General features: G+C 42.0%; 1 protein-coding gene across 11 annotated transcripts in view; it reads right to left on the reverse strand.

Moving 5' to 3' along the window:
* BBX (BBX high mobility group box domain containing) overlaps positions 1–19043 on the reverse strand; it is a 198007-nt gene extending 178964 nt beyond the window's left edge. For 3 of the 11 annotated variants that reach the window (XM_090058187.1, XM_090058224.1, XM_090058162.1), the window contains exons 1-2: positions 17857–18594; positions 15504–15576 (exon numbers count right to left, since the gene is read on the reverse strand). The gene's annotated coding sequence lies outside the window, so the exon portion shown is untranslated. Of the gene's footprint in view, positions 1–4938; positions 5019–15503; positions 15577–16510; positions 16548–16955; positions 17168–17856; positions 18596–19023 lie in introns of those variants that run through there. The other 8 variants (XM_090058199.1, XM_090058172.1, XM_090058208.1 and 5 more) reach the window with 7 other exon arrangements.
* Between the last annotated feature and the right edge of the window lie 3178 nt (positions 19044–22221).

Consider the following 22221-nt stretch of genomic DNA (forward strand, 5'->3'; position numbering starts at 1 on the left):
AGATTGGGTGAGGAGAGGGGACAACTCCCCTGGGATTCTTTGATATCTATTGTTTCATTTCACAGTGTTCCACACAGGCTGTTAACATTGGAAATGCAGCTAGGAGGCAAGTAAGATATTAAGGATTTTCTGTGAAATGGAGCTCAGGTATGCTCAGCCTCTGTATAGTTTATAAAGCAGGGCATGCCTAAAGTGTTCAGAAGCCTAGGACTGCAAACAGGGCCAGCTGAAGAAATGAGCCACAGATTCTTAGTTTGATCTATTTTATGTAGATCATTGTTTGTTTTGTCTCTGTTATTTAACTATTCCACTTCAGGAAGTTGATGATGTAAGTTTTTGGAATCTTAGTTATCGAGTCCTTCACAAAATCCTCTAATGTCAGAGACATAATAATCTGTGCTTCTGATGCCAGTCTTTCATAGAGTCATAGATTGTTAGAGGCTAGAAGGGGCCTTGCAGATCATTCAATCCAGCCCCCCCCTTTTTGGCAGGAAGGCACCTGGGCTTAGGTGACCCCAGCAAGGTGACTGTTTAGTCTCTTCTTGAGAAAGGCTGAATTTACTGTCTGTCATAGGGTGCCTGTACACGAGCTGGGAGGCTGGTCTGATGCATTGTGATTACAATTCATTGGGGCAGACTCAATTAATTGAGACTGCTAGAGCATAGTAATTAGTGTGCTCCAGCAAGCGTCTGAATCTTGTATATCAGTGTCCCTGCAATTCAAATGGAAGTAGGGGGTGCTTTAACTAAAGCTTGTTTGACAAGCGTTATCAGATAAAGCACCCAAGAGGCTCGGGGTGCTTTAATTAGAGTGCCACCTTCCCCTCCACCCCTGGAGCATGTGTAAAACTACCCATAATGGCTTTCTGGTCACTATGAATAAGGGATGGCAACACATGTATGGCAGTGAATTAAAGAAGGAGCTTTGGCTCAGCAGAACCAGGCTTCATGTACCAAGGCTTCTGACCCATGATGCAGTTCTACTATCATGCTTCCATCTTGAATACGCAACCTAAATATCCCAGTATTCATACAAGGCACTAACAGGTTCATTCTGTACACATAGCTAAGTTTGCAATACATACCTCTCATGAATTTTTTTAGCTGACTGGCAAAATGCTATTTTTAATTATTATTAAAATACCATTGTCTTTATTATAATAATTTGTAATTATGTTCCAGGCACAAAGTGTTAGCAGACAGATCTATTAGTATTTGGTAGCAAAGAGACAACATTGTCCAGTAAACTTAACAGAGAGCTAGGAGTTAGGTGGATCCGTTACTTGCCATGTGGCCTTTCTTTAACGCTCCTCGTTCTATTCTTCCATTTGTAAAATGAAGCTAATGCCTTTTGCCTGTGAATGCAATAAGTATTAACCAGCTTATCATTATACGGTTCTCAATTAAAATCTAAAGTATTATTAATTATAATAATTTGCAGCGGGGAAGTGGGGCTGACAAACATACATCTTGGTTTACAGCTGAAAGACTTTCCCACTTTGTATTTGTCTCTACGTATCTTTATGCTTCTATGTATGATGTTACACTTGGTTAGAACGCGATGCATTTCTTTTTATTTGGCAGCACCAAATGCCACCAGTCAATCTAGCCAAATTCAAGTTTTCCAGGAAATTGAGCAAAATGCCTCTTCTAGATCTTAAAGTGTTCTGCAAACATATTAAACAAAAACTAATTCATGCACCAAGTATCCCTAAAAGCATGTGGTGATAGTAATAATAATAAAATAATAATAATAATAATAATGACTATTTTAGCATTTTCACTGCATGGCAGAAAAGGGTCCAAACCTAGAAAAAAAATCTGGCTTAGTTTTTAGCACTTTCAAACCCTCCTGAACTTTCTGACCAGCTCTCCAGCACTGAGCTTTCATCCACAGCTTGCACAACACTTTACAAAGGAAGGAAGGTATTATTATCCCGGCTTCAAAAATGGAGAACAGAATGAGGAAGTGATTTGGCCCATACCACTAAGCAAGTCAATGGCAGAACCCACAATAATACCCAAATCTTTTGTTTCCTATTCCACTGGCCCATTCTTCTTTAACCCGAACTTCATTTCAAGCCTCTTCATGACATCAGAACCTTTCTTTGACTCAGAAAAATATGAATGCCATACTTTAGCTCATTTTTAGCTCAAGTGAATTTATCTGAACTTGAATAGTAAATGATACTATCTGTGGTGTCAATGTGTGCCCCAGGACAGACTTTAATATATGCTAATCATGCCTCTGTTTACACAGTACTAGAAACTCATTCTAAGTCAAAACCAGATCCTACTTTTTCAATTCTTGACACCATCAGAGAAGAATTCATGTTTTAGTTCAAAAGTTTATCTACACTAGAAATTTTTGCCACATAAACTATTCCAATACTGACACTATAGACACACTAACTGTATTTTTCCACTTACCTATACTAGTTAAACTGGAAAACAAACAAACAACGCATTGAGAACATAGGTACAAATCTACAAGTGTTCATACTAGTACAGTTAAGTTTGATTTCAAAAGTTGAATAATTTATCCTGGTATAAGGCATCATTATACCAGTATAACAGCATCTACACTAGTGCTTTTACTAGCATAACTATTTTGCTTTTACTAGTGTAACACAATTACTATTTTGGTAAAAATCAAATTTTACCAGTAAAACTTTAAAGCATAGATCAACCTTACAGAATGGTACTGATGTTATCTTGTTATGACCAGAGATCTTAGTTTTCTGTCTGACATGGACAACTGCAGAAAAACACAGAATCTGTGTTTTTCCATGACATACTCAAAGCACAGCAACATTCTGCAGCCAATCAGCAGTGGGGGGAAAATGGGACATGTTACTGATTGGATGAGAGTTAAAAACCACAGCAAAAATGAGAGCGCAGAAAAGGTGCTGCTTGCCAAGGGATACTGCTGCACTTTTAGTAGGTTGCAGAAAAATGAGGATTTTTAAATGGAGATTTTTTGCTTTTTTCCTGTGGAAAACTAGGTTCCCTGGTCATGAGCTTGAAGTCAGTAACAAGATTCTCAGTGGCTTCAGAGACCACCATCAAGCCTGTTGTGACTATTCCTAGACAACAGAATGACATCATTTGAAAGCATGATACACAAATTCATAAAAATGACTGCTCTAGTCACTCCTCATGCTGTCTATAGTGCACAAAACATACAGTATCGTGTAAGGGATGCTTGCTTCAAAGAAACATACCCGTTTGAGTATATAACTTGAGATATACCACAAATTCCCTCTGTGCTTAGTTAGACTGCATGTGAAAACAGAACACCGGACTCTGACATTTAATAAGAGATTTTACTGGGTACCAAGAGTGTCCTTTGCCAAGATTTTCTGCAAGTTCCCAAACCCAAGACTGTATGAAGGAAAAGACAGACAAGATAGCTAAATGCTTGATGGGATATTTTCATCAGGCTGGCAAAATGATCAAATAGGTCAAACCAAACAAGTTTTGTTTATAGCAAGATGATATAAAATGAATCTGTTTTCTCTACACAGTACTATAAATGTAGTCAGAATAATGTTTGAACTTGCAATTTTGGCTGGTTTTGTGGGTGCTGGAATTATAAACAAAGAGCCAGATTCTGTCTTAACTTTATGCTGTTAATGAAGTAGTCTGAACTTACACCCAACCTGAATATGGCTCAAAATAAGCTGAACTCAAGATTTTCAAATGTGACTAATGAATCTGAGTAGCTCAATTGCAGTGCATGAAAGTGCAATAAACAGTAAAAACATCAGATTTTTTAGAGAACAGTCACACACTGAACATCAAGCCTTCATACAATATATGAAGATGGGCACCAAAAAGTCCATAAGAAAAAATTCATAAAGTGTTGCCCAAATACACGGCTTTCCTTAGATCCTAGCTTATTCTTCATTTTCTGATGAAGCCAATTACAAAATGTATATGAGAATGGTCATCCCTCCCTGATGACTGATTTATGTAATTTATGCCTGTTCTAGTAAGAAAATGCTTAGCTCTATTCAAAAACCCTTGCCTATTTCTAAAATGTTTATGTAATTTTTTTCAGGATTTTTTTTTTTAAATAGACTATTCAAAGCACTTTTGATCCACAATAGCATTCTAATTCTTGCTTAAAATTTTCTCCTAATTTCTATTTAAGACTCTAACCTTAAGAGGCTCTAACCTTATCTGGTTATACAAAAGTCATGGTAACTGTTAAGACTTTGAATATGTCCTACACTGATTAAGACAAAATATGGAAAAAACAAGATCAAGTGACAAGATCATAAAACCTATGCTTTGGGGAGGAGGGCAAGAACAGTCCTACAAATGGATAACTGCTTCTTCCCAAAAGCATGCTAAATATGAGTGGTTTGTGAAACTGTGCCACCAGGCCCCAGGCAAACTGTACATTTTTGAGCATAACCAGCCTACTACCCAGTGTGTAACTCTGCTCTCTTTCACAGTCCAAAATGCCACAACATGCATCCACTGTTAAAGACAAGCACCATGGCAGGTTACAGTCAATGTGTTACTAATCTTTTGGCTAAACCTAAGTAATATGTTTTTTAAAAGCCTTTTCCTGCCTTACTAATATTATTAATGACATTTTAACAAATATTTTTAAATGCTCCCTCTTGCTATATACTGTGTTAGTTAAGTTGCCTGAAATACTTTCAGTAAACTAGACAGTTTTACTTTCTAGGTTTTTTTTTTTCCAGCCTAGGGTATGATGGGTTCCTTCTTGAAAAACATGAAGCATCCTCTGATGCTTCATCACTGAGACATGAGGCCATTCTTCATTCTATAGGAATAGCCCAGAGTGTTGGCACAACTAGGAATGGTTATGACAAAACACTGAAATAGGTTTTTTTAAATGATAAATTCTATTGATTTACACTGAGTCACATGCTATAGGATTTGTAGTGACCCAACTCTTACCTAGATGAGCGGAAGAAGCCTACAAAGTGTGTAGCTTTGTAGTCCTTAACAGTCCAAACCATTGCTGAGCGCATCCAGTGCTACAAGCAAGCACAGTGTAACTTGGTGAGTGACATGATTTTTTTTTAAATGACATTTTAAAATTATTTTTACATTTGTTTTAAAGACATTTTTTCTTTTTCAAAATAAACCTTTTTATAATTAAATGTAAAACAATTACAAATGTGTATAAAGTTCTAAAATTATTTTAATCTATTCCAATAATTGAAATATAATAACAGGCACCAATATTTGTTACTCAATACTAAAGAAACCATTGGCAGTCACTGTGAAAGCCCCTGGAACTGGCATCTATGCAAGTGCTAAACCAGCAATTGACAGCAGAAGCCTCTTCTCCAAGTGCAATGAGAATTTGTCCTTCATTTCAGTTTATTCAACTAGTTCAGTTCAATGGCAAGTTCATTCCAGGATGAGAAACTAATTAGAAGTTGAAAAAAACCCAGGGAAGTTTGTTTTCCTCTTCCAATCAAGAAAAAACTAAGTATGAAAGGATGTGATCTACTAATTCTAAAATCCTAAGAGACATGTTAACCAAAAACAATCACTTTGATGCCCTCATTACAGACAGTACTTTTGTTTAATAAATCAGTTTTCAATGAGAACCATGTCCAGGAAAACCTTTTCTTATGTATCCAGAATAGATAAGATGGTTTTATTTAACTAAGAAACAAGTTTAAATCACTTCTTGTGCATTTTTCATTCCAATTTCCATCTAAGCAGAGCTTAACACAAACCACAACTAAAAATTAATACCCACCTAGCAAACCAGAAAAAAATAATTTACACTATTTTAAACATAATTAGAAGTAAAAATGGAGAATTTAAATAAATGTATGTTAAGTTATATAAGTAATTAAATGTGCATAGATATAGCATATGCAAAAAGAAGTGTCATATTTACTGTAAGGGCTGTATATATCAACATATTTTAAATGGCTGCCAACCAAGGAGAATCATTTTGCTTTAAGAAAATTAATAAAAACTACACAAATACAAAACAAGATGAAAACAGCTAATGAAAAGTAAGGTGTTCTGCTTTTTGACTTATAACACGATTAGAATCCTTGGTTTAAAATCACTTTGACTTAAATAAATTCTTCCTACCCAGGACTACCAAAGTCATATTACCATAGGCAGGAACTGCTTTGTGGAAGGTGAAAAGTCATGTCCCCGGACCTGCCCATCCTCCCTTTCCTCCCCTGTCAGTTCCTTTGGAAGCTACTGTTGTATGAGGAATAATACACCTAACAGAAAGTTCTCCCATGGGGGAGAGAAGGTTTTTGAATGAGTCCATGAATGGCACTTGCAACAGTGGCTAACAGGTACTTTCTTGTCTCTAGCTACCAGTAAAACAGAGTCTCACCTGATAAGCTGTTACAAGGCAAGGTGATCTATTTGTTGCCTCCTAGTTTGTATTTGCCTGTAGGAGACACAACCACCCCACAATTCTACCCTATGGTTCCAGCAGGGAGAGAAATGTTGCTCACAGAGTTAGCCTTCCAACTACCGGCCAGAGCTGCTCACAATTTTGTGGATGAAGTTCCTTCTCAGGGACTGTCTGTTTGGCCTTCTGAGCTACTTGCTTCAGATTACCTCTGGCAGTCTGGCCCAAGAGCCACACGGTAGGTAGAAATGGAACACATGGTAATTCTTTTAAGGTATTCCACTTAACGTAATCAGTGGGCATCCTTTGTACAGATGCCTTCTTCATCTGACCAAAGATCAGGCAGTCCTGGAAATATTTTAAAGGAGACAAACCTTAAAGTCTGTTATACAGCTCTTTACCCCAGTGAGGGGCCCACTCTTATGAACAGATAACCTAGCTGCATATAAGAGTAAAAAAATTAGACTGAGATGTTACACATTGGTAAAGGACTTGGAATGTCCAATCCCAATCCATTTGAATGGAAACTGAGTATCCAGAACCTTATGGCAATTAGCCTTAGCCTTTCCACAGCAGGCATCTTGCCTATACAACTCATCTCTCTCATTCTGCGGTTGCTTTGACACAACACCCAGTGCACTGAAACATCACAGGTAACTTTAATTAAAATTCAAGCACTAAAGTAATCTGACAACAAGCAAGTCCAACAGCCTGTGAGTAAATATTAGTGTATTACAAAATTTGTAATCAAATACTTATGGCTAAATTTACGCCTTCGGCACAAAAATCCAGCCCTTTCACGTCAATGGGAACTGCACACGTACATCCAAGACCCGCATTTAGCTTTTTATATTTTATGTCCTCTGGTTGAGGATTTATATCAATAAATAAAACGTAATGCTTCCTCATCTTACAACAGTTCACAAACTACTCTTCCCTCATTTAAACTAATATTCAAGATAGGATGATTTTGGAACTTTTGTTTACTACTTATGCAATAAGAGTTTTTATCAGTACAACAGAACACATTTGAATTAATTAACTGCACAAACAACTTCACTACCATGTTTGTCACTATCCATTTTGCAAACATTAAGTTTCCCCCCATAAAACCACTGTTACTTCAAACGCAGCTGGAAATGAATGATGCTGTTTCAGTTTTCTTATTAATTTGTACACAAGCCTCATAATCGCTACTGGATCATGCTGAAATTTGTCATGCTTATTTCAAAATATATTAAGAATATTCTATGGCTGTTGTTCAACACAATATAGAGAAATAGTATTGTGAACAAGCCAAATCTAGGAAGTTGTTGTATTTAAATAAAAATACATTTTAGGGTTGTGTCATGCTCTGTTCTTGCAAGCCTGAGACAGAAGACAGACGAAGCGCCCACTGACCAGCCTGATTTGAGCAACGCATGGTTGTCAACACCGCACAGGCCAGTCCTATTCAACAGAAGACTTAGGCATGAAGAAACCACTTGTAGCGAGGGAAACGCTACAAGTGGATCTTTCAGGGAGGGGGTGTGACATGCTTGTCTTTCCCCAGGTGTGTAATTTCACTCCTGATTTCATTTTCACCAACACTTCCGTAGCTTGGCCATGCAACATATTTAAGATAGTGAAAACATATCTTGCTCTGAACTGCATATGTCCACAAAGACAAACAAAAAATCAAAAGGGCAGACCTTTCCATTATTTCTTTATAGGCATCCAACCCCAAACACAAAATGTCAGAAGTACATTTTCTCTCATTCATACCTGCCTGCTAAGATGGCACTTAGACTAGTGAAGTTATAAAGGAGATACCATATGAATGTCTGTCCCCATCTGTAATGATCAAGGAAAAATTAAAATGTACTTTGCTTCAACAAATTATAGGCTCTGTTACAAAAAAGGACACATCAGTGGCTTCTCACCTTCTCCAGTGCTATCTCATTATTCTATATAGTGCTATTCCGTATACTTCAATCATCTCCCCATCCCTAGCCTTCCTACCCTGCTTGTCATCTTAAACTTTCAACACTTTGGGACAGGATTCTATTCTACTTTGTGTTTGTGCAACACATAGCCCAATGGTCCTGTCATGTTTATTGCGCCTTCCGGATATTAACACATTATAATAATGCAAAACTGATGGATGTGCTGCTTTTCACTGAGAAGAAACAGAGATTTCTAACAATCAAAGGGATGCTATTCTGCAACTGGATGTCCCACTGAAATCACAGAGCTTCTGCACAGGTTCAGGAATCCAGCTGCCTGGATACAATTGCAGGATCAGGCCCCTGCTGCTCTTAATTAAGATGCAAGACAATGCACCTTTATTTTCCAACTTTTCACCCTTTCTCTAGGAAAAAAGTACTGTTATATATTTCACTGCTGTTGCTCACAGGAACAAAGAAAATTCATTTATTTATGGAAAAAAAATATGGAAGAAAATTCACCCAATGTCTTTTTCATCAACCTGGCAAAAAAAGCATGGACTGACTTCCACCTGAGGCTTTAGCCATCTAGTTTTGGACTGTGACCTTACATCAGTCTAGCTCCAGTGACTTAGATGGAGTTACTACAGATTTACCTTGGCATGAGAGGAGATATAGCACCACTGCTTTTCCTCTATTCCACATTCAGGTCTATGATGACACTCTCCTAAACACTGCTTAGAAAACCACAAAATAGCCCATTCTCTCTCACACATCCAAGATTATTTGCTGCATAAGAAGAACACCAAAGTAAAAAAGGAAGACAGGTTAGTCCATGGCAAGAAGTAATTGTACCTATTATCATGTGATATGTATCACCTAGTCTGAAAAGCTCTCACTAGGCAATTCTTGATTGCATGGGACATACAAATAAAGAACAAAACCAATGCCAAGGCATATGCTAAATGGTCCTGTAAAATATGATATTGTGGCAACTAAAAGTTACCAGTTTAAAAACATCAACCCAGCAGGAGTATAGGAGTACCCATCTACTAGGCACTGGCACCTTGCATAACCTCTCTTCATTTGTATCTTGGTATGAGCCTGATATCATTGCCATTAGGAAAAACAGGATCATGCCCTCTTATTTTAGGGCCTCATCATGATACCATGGCAGCCCTTTGAATTCAGTGGGTACAGGGTCAAGCTCTTATGCGCATACTTGATCAGTCAGTGTAGTTGAAAGGGAAGTGTTCAGTCATGTTTGTGAATACACAAAGTAACTGCGTAACAGCACATGGATTTGTTCTAACAGCATAACTGAGTGTAGAATCCCATACATACACACACACACATGTGTACATTATATTAGGTAAACAGATACTTAAAGACATATATTAGATAAATGAAGAGGCACTTGGACGTATATACCTGCCAATTCAATGGCATATCAAATAGAGAAAACCTGTTAAACTGTATGACAAAGACAGACATACTTGGTCTCTTAAATCGGAATTGATCTCTTCAATCCTATGGAAACCTACTGAAATATATGCTTCTGCTGATTGAGGCCCCTACCAACAGAGTGGTACTTATTATCTGCAAGTGATTTCAGCTTGTGTGTGAAGCTAGACCATTTATAAAAATCTGTCAAAATATGTGTGGAGGGCCACTTATAATAAAATTCTTTCTTTTCAAAACAACTCATATTTGGCATCTACTCATAAAATTTAGCTACCTTTCTGTCTCCTGCATATAACTGAGGGCTTCTGTTTTGTTAACTTTCTTTCAGGCAAGTATGAAAAGACGTGTATAGGGCACATGTCATGATGCTGAAGTGTCCCATTCATATAAAAACCCATATCCACTTGCTTTTTCATTATTCATCCTTGCGCTACGAAGTAGAAAACAGAAGCACTGGGAAGTTTGTCAAAAGCTTGCTTTTTTCTTTGTTGATTTCTCTCTTATGTAATTGAGTTTATAAATATTAAAAATAATAAAATACTGCCATTATGGTAAAAACAGTACAGTTACATCTACACTCACTCATTGGAATAGAATATGCTGTCCTCCTCAAATAGAACTTTTATTTTCAATCAAAGCCAACGCCTATCCTCAGTAACAAAACAGGAATGGGCAAATCTGAATATCTGAAAGGATGAAGTATGTTTACTAAGCTCTGTAGTAAAAGTTCACATTGATGTCACCTTTATTTATCATATAGATGAAATAACTGCTCCTGCTGATCTGCTTGATAACAAAATTAATACTCAATTTAAATGACAGAGAAATACTTAAATCATTTAACTGTAAAGGACTAATTTTGCAGACTATTTTTATTCTTCTGCTACTTCAGACCTGCAAGCCAAGATCTTATTTCTAAAACTGATGCATGGATTTGAAACATAAGCAAAATTTTTAATACCTATACATAACGGCAAAGACAAAGATAAGAGCTTATTGGGTATTTTAGAAGCTGATGTAGATAAAGCTGACTTTAAGAAAAAACTAGTGATTGAATATTAGTTAAAAACTAATGCTTTTTTCTGGTTTTGATTTTTAAAGCTATCAACGTTGAGTAAACCGAATATCAGCTCAAGATGTCAGTTTGGCATAGCTGGAGTCTCAAACTAAAATTCTTGACTGAGCAAGACACTCTAGCACGTGTCCAGCTAAGTGTATGAATATTTCCAAGGGTGTTAATAGACTGCTCACTTCAGTTATTCACCTGTGTAAGTACTTTGCTGCACCAAGACTTAGCAGATTGTTGGTTAGAGTTTCCCAACCTTTACAGGGTCGAGGAATCCCTCTACCACTTTTCTGAACATGGCAGCACTCCCAGTTAAGAACCACTGTTGGCACTGCCTCAGCTCACTTCAGTGATTCTCAATCAAATGTTACTGCCTCCAAATAAAATAGCCTTACACACCTGCTACAGAGCCACCCTGGGAAGGTCTGTGACGTGTACACGATACTGCAGCAGACCATCCTCCTTTATGCTCCTCCCAGAACTGGAACTGTGCCATGTGCCTCTGTTTCCAGGACAAGCGTGGAAGAAGCCAGACCAGAGGTAATACAGCCACTCAGCTCCTGCCTGCTGTAGGCTGATCAAACTCCTAATGCGGGACTGTGCGTAGGGCACTTTTACCTGGCAGCTGCTGTGGCAGCAGTGTCTGCATCGCTGCACCCTTGAAGGAAGCTCAAGAAACCCCAGTTGAGAACCACTGCTCTAGGGAAAGGATATTCAACCGCGCATCAAGGGTAGGTTCTTTTTCAGTGTATGCTATTGCAGACCTGCCTAGAGACCTTCACTTCTCTGTACTGCATCTTCCCTAAATCTCAAAAGTTAATAATATTTGCCCACCATTATGATTTATGACTTCAATGAAGCTGACACTCTTTGCTGAACAAGACTTTGCTAATAGTTGAGTGCTTTCTAGATCAGGGCCTCTATCTGCTAAGTTAAGTATTCTTATTCACAGAAAGAACAACAGTACAAGTTTGCCCACACTGTGGTTCAGCAGTTACTTGGTGGTTCATTCCCCAAATTAGTTTAATCTTTTTGCTCATTCAGTCCTTAGCCTCTTCTGAGACTATCAAGAAACGTGTCAGCTGCAGCAATCTTTCTTGGGAGACTGACAGACATCCAGTAGCAATAAAACTGAGAGCATCAACTAGGCTTCTGAAACTGCTATCAGATAATAACTGCTTATTATAAATGCCCTAAAACTTAAGAGCCAAAACTAATAATATCTTGACATGCAATAGAAAAATAAAAAGGTTTTTGACAAACCAAAGGAATTGAAAAAAAACCAAACAATTATGGTACAGAACAGGATAAATAAAGAGATTATATCATGTAGGAAAGAAAGTTGATTTGTTTGTATTTACTTTCTTGAGGTGTTTTAATACATACAATTAAATTACTTAAACCAAGCTAAAGGGGACGTTAAGCAAGAAATGAAATACAGATTAAGTTTACAGTAGGCAAATACAACAGGTGTAACTATGAAACACAGTAAATTCTTTAAGAAAATTGCCATGTAAAACATGTGGTCCATGGAGTTTGATCCTATCCACCCAGTTACTTATATTGCCAGCATCACTGTAGTATCCCTGTAATAACATGAAAAATTTTAATCTCAAAACTCCCCTGCATGTAGCACAATACTATGAGCCCCATTTGCAGACAGAGAAGTAAAGTGTGGGGACATTGTAGGCCTCCATTTTCAGAAGCATCCTCCAATTCTTGTTCACACAACCTGAGCACCCCTTTGATTTTAAATAGGGTATTCAGCCTAGGACAGGACTGAACCCAAAAAAATCATGTTAGCCAAAATCAGTGGTCACTTTCGAAACTCACTGGCCTATATCACTTGCTGTAGGTTACACAGTCTGTCTATGGTGGAAGTACCACCTATCTGTGGCAAAGGTGAAAATGGAGACCAGATTTTTTCCAGAACCCACCTAGCCTTAACTCTTTCAATCTGAATGTACATAAAGTCCTTCACATTATAGATGCCACATGCTATTAAAGAAATGCCCAGGGTTCACCACAGAGATACACAAAGTTCATTGCTGGGCAAACTGATTCATGCACAGAAATGAACATAACACTCTGCATAGCAAGATCGCAAAAAGTAAAGCAGAAGTCCAGTTTACTTTGTGTGTACACATCCCACTCTTACACATTACAGGAGAGCAAGGCCTTCCTCCCCATGCAAACTCTCTTCCCTATATTATGTTGTGAGCTACATGCAACGTGCTTGTCTTTCCACTTTAATGTGGACTGTTTCGGGGCTTCTGTATGTACAGTATATAGTCCTGATCGACAGATCACCTAACTCCAGGTACAGCTTTAAACATGGGAACAGTTATATTAATATTAGTGATTTACAGCACAGGCCTTAGGTTTGCAAGGCATTAACTGGAAATTCAGTAAAACATTTTCAGCTAATCAAAACACCAGGAAGAATCCTGTTTTCTGAATGTGTGTTTACTTGAAACTGTATTCAGTATTTTGCAGCAGCAACTAGGATAAATCATGTACATGATGACAGGCTGAACTCTGAGCTGATGGGACAGTTTCTGTAATTTGCTGAAGGTCAATCACAGGTGGATCTCAGGGAACACTGCTCCCTGCTACCCCACACTTTTAAATGGGTTATTGTAGTTACTGTGAAACTGAGATCAGAATCTGAACCTCTCACAATACAGAGATTTATGAGAAGGTAATGTTACTCTACTCGTTTTAAAATTAAATTAGATAGTGACTATTTCTCCTGAAACCATGTGACTTTAAAAAAAAAAAAAAGAATTCTTAACTTTTATCAAAAGTTTTATCCCCAAACTAAATGAAAGTATCTAGTCATAACCAAACTCAAGGAAATTTCTATTCTGCCCTCATATAGACACATTTTTATATTACTTTTTCAGTTTCAAAAAACAGCTTCCATTACTCCCTTCTCTTAAATAGATTTCACTCCCTTTTTTCCTTCGTAATTTGTAAATTACATTTCAACACTACGTAGGGCCACATTTACATTGGTACTAAGATTGTGTGTAGAACTAAAGTGTCCATTCATTGCAAAGATGCATGAGGAATATCCGATCAGCCCAGCAAACAGAATTCTAGGTATCCATACAGCTCCATCATTTAAGTTTCTGAGACGATTAAAGAGGAAACTAAGAAGCTAGGTCTCAAAGCTCTTCCTCAGACCTTTATCCCCCACTGCACATAGTTTGACTTCAAATCTCAGCAACATACATAAATCAAATGCTTGTTTTAGCTCTGATCAACAGTCAGAATCCCACTGGGGAGCTTTCGAATTTTTTCACTTGGTAAAAACTGTTGCATCCATGACATGGAATTAAACTCGTCAAGATTTTAAAACCCGAGTAGCAATTTCTGAAAAGGGCATTTTCCAATTCAACTGTCCTGTAATGAATTATTTTAAGAAGTTTGTGTTGCATTCAGTTTATTTTTGACTCTACAGTTAACATACAACTCGCACATCTACACACATATAACCTACTCAGTGAAAAACCTGAATAATTGGAATTCAGGTGATAATCTCTATAGGAATCGGTGAAGAGACAAAATCCATTTCCCCAAACCCTGAGTCCTCACAGATGTTTTCCCAACGTACAGACTAGTAATGCAGCTACTGCCCTTTCATAACATTGCACCAAAATATCTGCACTGTCCTGTCTGGGACCATCACCTATCCTGTATCTGTTAGAGGCTGACAAAGACCAAGGTGATATTACTAATTATGCTCTTTTATGAAACCTAAGCTCACTTCAAAACTTTTAAGTATATATAAAATATCAACACACCACAAACAATACTACTTTATTTTCCATCACTTGGGGGCCAAATTCAGATGGATGTCACTAGGATCAAATGCACTTAAAACCACTCAAGTTCTGGCCACCTACACCAGCTCTGATTGAAATGATCACTTTACTTTGGTTTAGAAACCAAAACAAGGAAATGCAAAAATGCTCATGCCTTCAAAAATACTTTGGACATTGTGTCAATTTAGCCACTAAGACTTGTCTTTCAAATTTAAAGCATCTTGTATTATCAAATGCCAGGAAGACAACCAGTAACACAGAAAAAGCAAGAATTACCAGGCAAGAGAGTTTTGCAGGTTAAGGCTGAGTTAACTCCTCTTCTTGTAGCACTACAGCTCAAATAACTTTCTCCTGACCCCTTAGGATTTCTGAATAATCATCATAATCCTATCTGTATATATTCATTCTAAATCATTCTTCTGCACCTTATACCTAGTTGAATGTTTTACAAGGAGTTATGCATTCAGGAAGTCTTTGAATGGACAATGTTGCACTTCCCATACTGAGATCATGACTGCACAGGTTTTAAAACTTTAGCCACAGTTCAACCAATTTCCCCTAAAAATCCAGAACTTCGTTTTAAATCATGAGCTAATGAGTCTTCACCATCCAAAGCCTTCAACTAATCCTGCTAATAAAACCCACCCCTTTCAAAAGCTCAACACAAACTTTCTGTGTAGTCCGGTCAAGACTTGGAGCACCCATGACAAGACATGTTTCCTGAAGTGCTAAAGCCTGAGCAAGCATCTGCTCAGTGAAAAGGAGCAGCAAGAGAACCTGTATCGTATTAACAGCAATTATGCTCTTGTTCTTGTGTGTACAGTTTACATACTTACCCAGAAAGGCAAATGGAAATTACAGACAGAGGAAGATGAAGCTGTCTCGAAGCCTTTGTCATGTGATAGTGACCTATAAAGTATCAAATAAAGGCACAGCATCAGCACATCATGATTTTACAATATTGCAACTCTCCCCGCCAACAAGAGGAGACCTCCCAAAACTTAAAACTTGCCTCCCCCTTACCGCCCTCCTAGTTCATGTTAAAACAGGCTGACAGTGGCAAGCAGCGAACAAAAGATGCACCGTGTCTTTAAAGGACATTGGGACTGGGCAAATGGAACAAATCATCTGAGTGTGCATCAGCAGGGTGGGTTATTTTTTCTCTCTCCCTCTCTCTCTCCATGATACATACAACACAGCAAAATAAAACGCACAAAGTTGATCACCATCTGCACGCAGGAATAAATAACAATCCAGCCCCGCAACTTCCACGAGGGAATCGATTGATCCCCAGCCTAAATACATTATAATAACAATAATCAGAATAAAACAGCAAGCCCACATTGCAGGTAGGAGATAGAGAGAGGTTGCAACGTTGTAACACAGTTTCAGGTAATGCCCATTCCCCCTTTCACAGCTCCGAGCTGCTAAGAGTCCTGAAATGGCAAAACAAACCCCTCCACCATCGCAATCCACACGGAGATGAGAAAGCCCCTAATCCAGTGCATGGGGAAAAGCCTTTGCAAACCACTGCCCTCCCCCCCCCTCCACCCTGTGCGAAGTGCATGTAGAGCCACCGGAATCTGGGTTCTGGGGTGGGGTGAAAAGAAAGGTATTAAATATGGAGAAAGGCTGGAGAGGACCCGAGGTTTCGCCTGCCTGCTTCCCCCCCGCCCTTGGTCACCATCAAGTTTGCATCTTAGTTACAAAATGTCGATCTTAAAGGCTGACAAGACACAGGGAGAGGGGGAGAGAGAAGAGAGAGAGAGAAGAGAGAGAGAAGAGAGTCCATCTTGCTTAGAGGGGGGAGGAGAAGAGCAATAATGCAATGCATAAATCTCACCCTCCCAGGGGGAAAAGTCTGCACAACACCTTTGGGGCAGACAAGGCAGGCAGGAGCACGGAGGGGTGGCGAGGGGAGATGCCCCCTACCCCCGCCCCTGCCCCTGCCCCCCCTCCCCAGCGGGCTCGGCTGAATCAGACTGGCAGAAAACACCTCCCTACTGCTGCTGCTGCTGCTGCTGCTCCCCTCCTCCTCCCCGCGGGCCCGGGCGATGATCCCGCTGCTGCCGCCGCCGCCGCCGGGAAGAGCCACATGGAGCCCTGCGCCCCCGTGCCCGGCTGCACGGCGGGCGCCTGCCCCCGCACCCCGGGTGTGTGCGGGTGTGGGGCGGGGGCGCGGGCCGGGCACTTGGACGTGTCACCAGCAGTACGGGCAATGGTTTCGGAGCCCCAGGCCGGGCGCCCCCCGGGGGGACCCCTTCCCTTCCCCCGCGGCCCCCGCTCACCTCGCCCAAACTTTGCGAGCGGGAGGTCCCCGCGTGAACACAAGTGGCTCACGCCGCGCACGGCGGCAGGCGGGGCCGAGCCGGGCCGGGGGAGGCCACGGCGCCGGGCATTTTCTTCCCCCTTCTTGTACAGGGGAGGAGGAGAGCACACGCACACCCACACACTCACACGGACTCCTAGTGAGCACACACACACACACACTCCTAGCTCTGGCTCCTTGTGTGCTTGTGTATACTCACACACACACTCTCCTAGCTCTGTGCATGTATAGTTGTGTGTGTGCTCACACACTCCTAGCACACACACACACCTAGTTCTATGTGCTCAGACACACACAGACGCCTAGTGTGGACCCCCCAGCTGTGTGCTCACAGAGACTCCTAGCATACACATACATGCACACCGAGCTGTGTGTGTGTGCTCAGACACACACAGTCCTAGCACACAAACACACATACCTGGCTCTGTGTCCTCAGACACACAGGACTCCTAGCACACAACATACACAGACTCCTAGCTCTGTGTGTATGTGTGTGTCTGTGTGAGGTGTGAGTGCATTTTGTTGCCTCCCCTCCTTCCCTGGCATCGCTTCATCCCCCGCCGGACGGGCCCACACAGCCGGGCTCTCCCGGCCCGGCCCGGCCCGGCCGTGTCCCCGGCCATGCAAGTTTCATACATGGCTAATGCAAGGCGCGCGCACAGAGAGGAGGAAGAGAGCGGCGAGGAGAGGAGGAGGAGGAGGAGGGGAGCTGCTCGCTGTAATTTCCCAGCAGGCGAGCCCAGCACCAAACGCCCGGCTCCCCCCACCAGCCGGGCTGGGCCGGGCCGGGCCGGGCCCGGGGCGCGGGGGGCCCCGGGGCCGGGCCCAGGCTGCAAGTTCTCTGTCATCGCCCCACTTACCTCTCGGCGGGGGACCTGAAACAGGCGAGGCCTGGCTCCCCCCGCCCGCCACCTCCAACTTAGTGGCACCGCATCACCCACTGCCGTGCGAGGAGCGGGGGGAGGGAAAAAAAAAGAAGCCGTGCCCCCTCCCCTGGCTCCCGGCCGGCCGGCCCCTGGTGCCCGCGGCGCGCGGGGCGGGCGGGGGCGCGCGCGGCGCACGGAGGCGCCACCGGAAAATACGGATCGCAACTCTGAAGCCGAACAACTGGAGCCGGGCCGCGCCGCCCCGCCGGGCTCGCCCACCGCCCCGCGCACTTCTTCTTCCCTCCCGCCGCCGCCGCCGCCGCCGGGGCCCTGCCGGCCCCCGCCCCGCGTACACACACACACACACACACACACAGAAGTCGACCCCTCCCCACACGCACACACACACAGCAGCAGACCCCTACACACAGACGCACACTCCTACACGCACACACACAGGCGGACCCCTACACACACACACACACACACACAAACAGAGCCCTACACAGACTCCTACACGCAGGCAGTGGCATATCCCTACACACACACAGGCAGACGCCCTACCTACACACACACACACACACACACACACAAGCAGAGCCCTGGACACACAGGCGGACCCCATACACACACACACAAGCAAACCCCTACATACATATACACAGACTCTTACACACATACACACGCATAGTGCAGCGGGGTGGGATGTTGTTGCTGTCCCTGCCCAGTGTCTCCCCCCGTTGTTGCAGCCGCCGCCGCCCGTGCTCTGAGGTGCTAGCTCCCGGCGCTGGCCGGCCTACCCTACCCTAGGCAAGCCGACCCCGGGTGCTGCTCTCCTCCGTCCCTCCCCACGCATTGCATTGCAGCTCACTCCCCGCACCCCGATCCGCTCTCCCGGCCTCTCCCAGGCAGGGAAGCGGGAGCCCCCCGGGAAGCAAAGCCGCTGCCCCTCCCGCCCCCAGCCAAACTTTGCCACGGCAAACGCGGCGCGGCGGGGGGCGAGTGCGAGGCTCCGGTGGCAGCAGGACGCGGGGAGCCCCGTGCCTTCCTGCCCGGGCTTCCCTGCTGCCGGGGGAGTGCAGCGCTGCCGAGTGAGTGGGAGCAAAGTGTGCGCAGAGGGCAGCCCTGCGAGCCCGGATGGCCCCAGCAAGGGGTACTTACCTCTCCGTGTGCCTGCGTGTGTGGGGAGGGGGCGATGAGTGGCCGGGCAGTGCTTCTCTCTGGGGACAAGTGGCGAGAGAGCCGGCGCGAGAGCAGTCGGTGCTCACTGTACCCTGCTCCACATACAGTACATGCAAGCCGGAGAGCCCTGAAAACATTCATTTTTGATAGAAGGCAGCCTGCCATTGGCTCCGGGACTGAGAGACAGCTCGGCCAGCCATACAGCTGGCCCGTTACACCCAAAGACGGGCGCTCGTGCACACACACGCACACGCACACACACACTCCTATGCAGACACCCACACGCACAAAGATCATCACGGCTCTTCTAACAGTGTTTCAGGACCTGTAGACAGCCGAGCAGGGAGCAGGGCACTCAGCATGGCAGCCCGGCACTACTTCCAGTGCTTGAAACTGGTGTCCATTGGCTGACTGGGCAGGGTTGTGGTAATAAACGACAACTCCACTGGATACCCAAGTGGGGGGTTGTTGCTGCCACTGGCTAGTGCCCCATGAAAGAGCAGTGCTTTGTGTTATGATTTCCTAGTAAACAAGTAGCGGAGGCAGAAATGCAGTTCTTTGCTGCTGGTTTTGCTCTTGGGAGGAGGAGGGGGAGGCGGGGGGAAGTTGGGATGATTACATTCAGAGACCAAAACAGACCAGGCAGAGAAGTTCAGGAAGGCTGAAATGCATCCATCTGGTGAATGCCTAGTTAGTGAGTAAACCCAGAAAACCAATGCAACGACACTGGTGAAAACAATGAAGATAAAACAGTTTGCTGAAATGGTCATTTGTGTCCTGAACTATCAAAAGGGTTTCAAACAATAACACTGCAAAGCAATGCTCTGAAGGGCTAGTTGTACCGGCTGTGGGAATAATCCTTCTCTCCAAAATGCAGTTCAGCCACCCCTCCCCATTGAACATAAACTGGTTATTCCGAAAATAAGTGGTTAATTTTCACAACTGAGGCTAGGTAAATGAGTTTGGAGACTATAACCCTCTCTAGCTGTATGCCCTGTGTGTATGTCCCGTTGGAGATGAGGTGTACGGTCCTGCTGGGCCACATCTTTGCATCTCGCGCAAAATGATGAGCCACATGGCTGTAAAATTAATCTAGACATTTATTTTTAATCTCAGACAGTCACAGACAAAACAACAGTATAACACCAGCAAATTTTGGCGTAACTGCAGCACTATCGAAACTGAGGACTGAAAAACCTGCTGACACTTCTTACAACTTTCATGGGAAGCTTGGTTTCTTTGGGTTTTTTTCCTCCTGTTTGAATGAAACAAAACAATTGGAAGGAAACATCTTCTGTAAGCAGATCCAAAATACTCCTGGCTGTGAGATCTGAGTATGAATGACAAAAGATTCTTATTCAAATATTTATAAAGTTGGGCCTTTTGCTAATATTTTGCAGGAGCTAGTCTTGGAATTGCAAGATCCAGAGGCCTGGGACTCTGACTTCCTGTTTTTCTTTAATGAAATAAAATAATAATAATAATTAGTAGTAGCTCCTTAGTATTGATAATAATGAAGGATTCATCACTTATGCATTATTAAGAATATTCATCTTTTTAAAAAAACTATAAGGGCAATATATGCTGTAGTGTTGGAGTGATGTGTATCAGAACAGTCCAGGAAATATGAGAGGCAAGAATTTTTTTGGGTGATATCTAAGATCTCCCCCAAGTATGCAGTTGGTCCAAAAAAAGATACCACTCCAAAAAATCCTTGTCAAAGGCCCTATACATCATTTGCTAACAGTTTACATCACCAGCATTTTAAGAATTTCAGAAAGTTTATTTCTTTTCCATCTCCTCCCCATTGTGGATTTTTCCAGTTTAAGGGTTGATTTCCTCTCGGCCATCCATGCCCTTATTATTAGGGACCTGCTTAAATTGCAGTTTCGCAGATTTTGTGGAAACCATGACAAAAAGTCCGTGATCACTGATTGACGGGAAGTCCAGCACTGGCCACAATTTCCCACAAAATCAACCAAGGCACCCTCTGCAAATCAGTGGCAAGGGGCGGGGCTGCCACAAAATGCCTGGGAAATTGGCTCTGCGTGCCATAAACAGGCCTCAAAAAACATATTATCTCACCATAACTTAGGTAGGTCACTACTTATTAATTGGTTCCTTCCCTCTCTCTGTCCTTTTCCCCATTATGCTAAGGAAATTATTTAAAAAAATAAAATGCATTTACAGAAAGTAAATTTATATGAGGAAATATATATTATTTCCCTGTTGCTGGCAGATACGTTTTATCTTGGCCTGTGCTGTGTGACTTTATTTTTTAGGAGAAATGGGAAGATATTCTAAATAGGTGGAGTTAAGGGAGTCATACATCACCTTCTGTTAGAAATAAGGATGGACAGTGGAAAACTGAAAAATAATACAATCATAGGCCAAGGCTTTAAAAAAGGACTAGAGATTTTAGATACTTGAGTTTCAGAGAACCTAAAGTGATTTTTATTCTTGATTTTTCAGAAAGTGCTGATAGCTGATCTTCCAGCCTCTGAACGTCAACTTCATTTATGCTTTTCAGACAGGATACTGAAAAATAGAAGCACCCAAAATCACTAATTGCATGTGAAAATGCTGCCCCCTTTTTGCTTTTTCCAATTTCCAAACACCTTTGAGTATGAGGAAACAGAGGTTGGAAAGGATAAACAATCTAGGCCACACAGTTAAACACTGGCATAAGTGGGGAGAGAACACAAGTTTCCTGCCTCTTAATACTAATGACTTATTTCCTAGCTTTGAATAGTGGCGGGGATTAATAGTATCATGGACCCTTCTACCTCTTGTTACCTGGTCAAATTCAGCTAAGGTAATTACCAACCAAAATAATTAATGTGGATGTTTGCTGGTATAAGAGAAATTAATTGAAGAAGATTAATTAATTAATTAATTTCTGAATAACAGGATATAAAATAAAAATTGACACCTTTCCAGCAATTTCAGGAAAGAGGATGAGATAGTGGCAAGGATTCTTCACTTGAACCTTATTTATATCTTGAAACTATTTATATCTGTGCAAAATGATATAAAATGGTACTAATTAATCTGATAACACTTGTTGCACATTTTGCATAGATATAAATTATTCCATGAGATCTCCCAGAAAAGCTGAAGGACCCTGTCACCTTTAGAGAGAGGTGGTCATTCCATGACTAGGCAGAGGTGTACTAG

Source organism: Crocodylus siamensis, chromosome 1, assembly GCF_052110815.1.
Source record: "Crocodylus siamensis isolate JL-2025a chromosome 1, ASM5211081v1, whole genome shotgun sequence".
In the NCBI taxonomy this organism is placed as follows: Eukaryota; Metazoa; Chordata; order Crocodylia; family Crocodylidae; genus Crocodylus; species Crocodylus siamensis.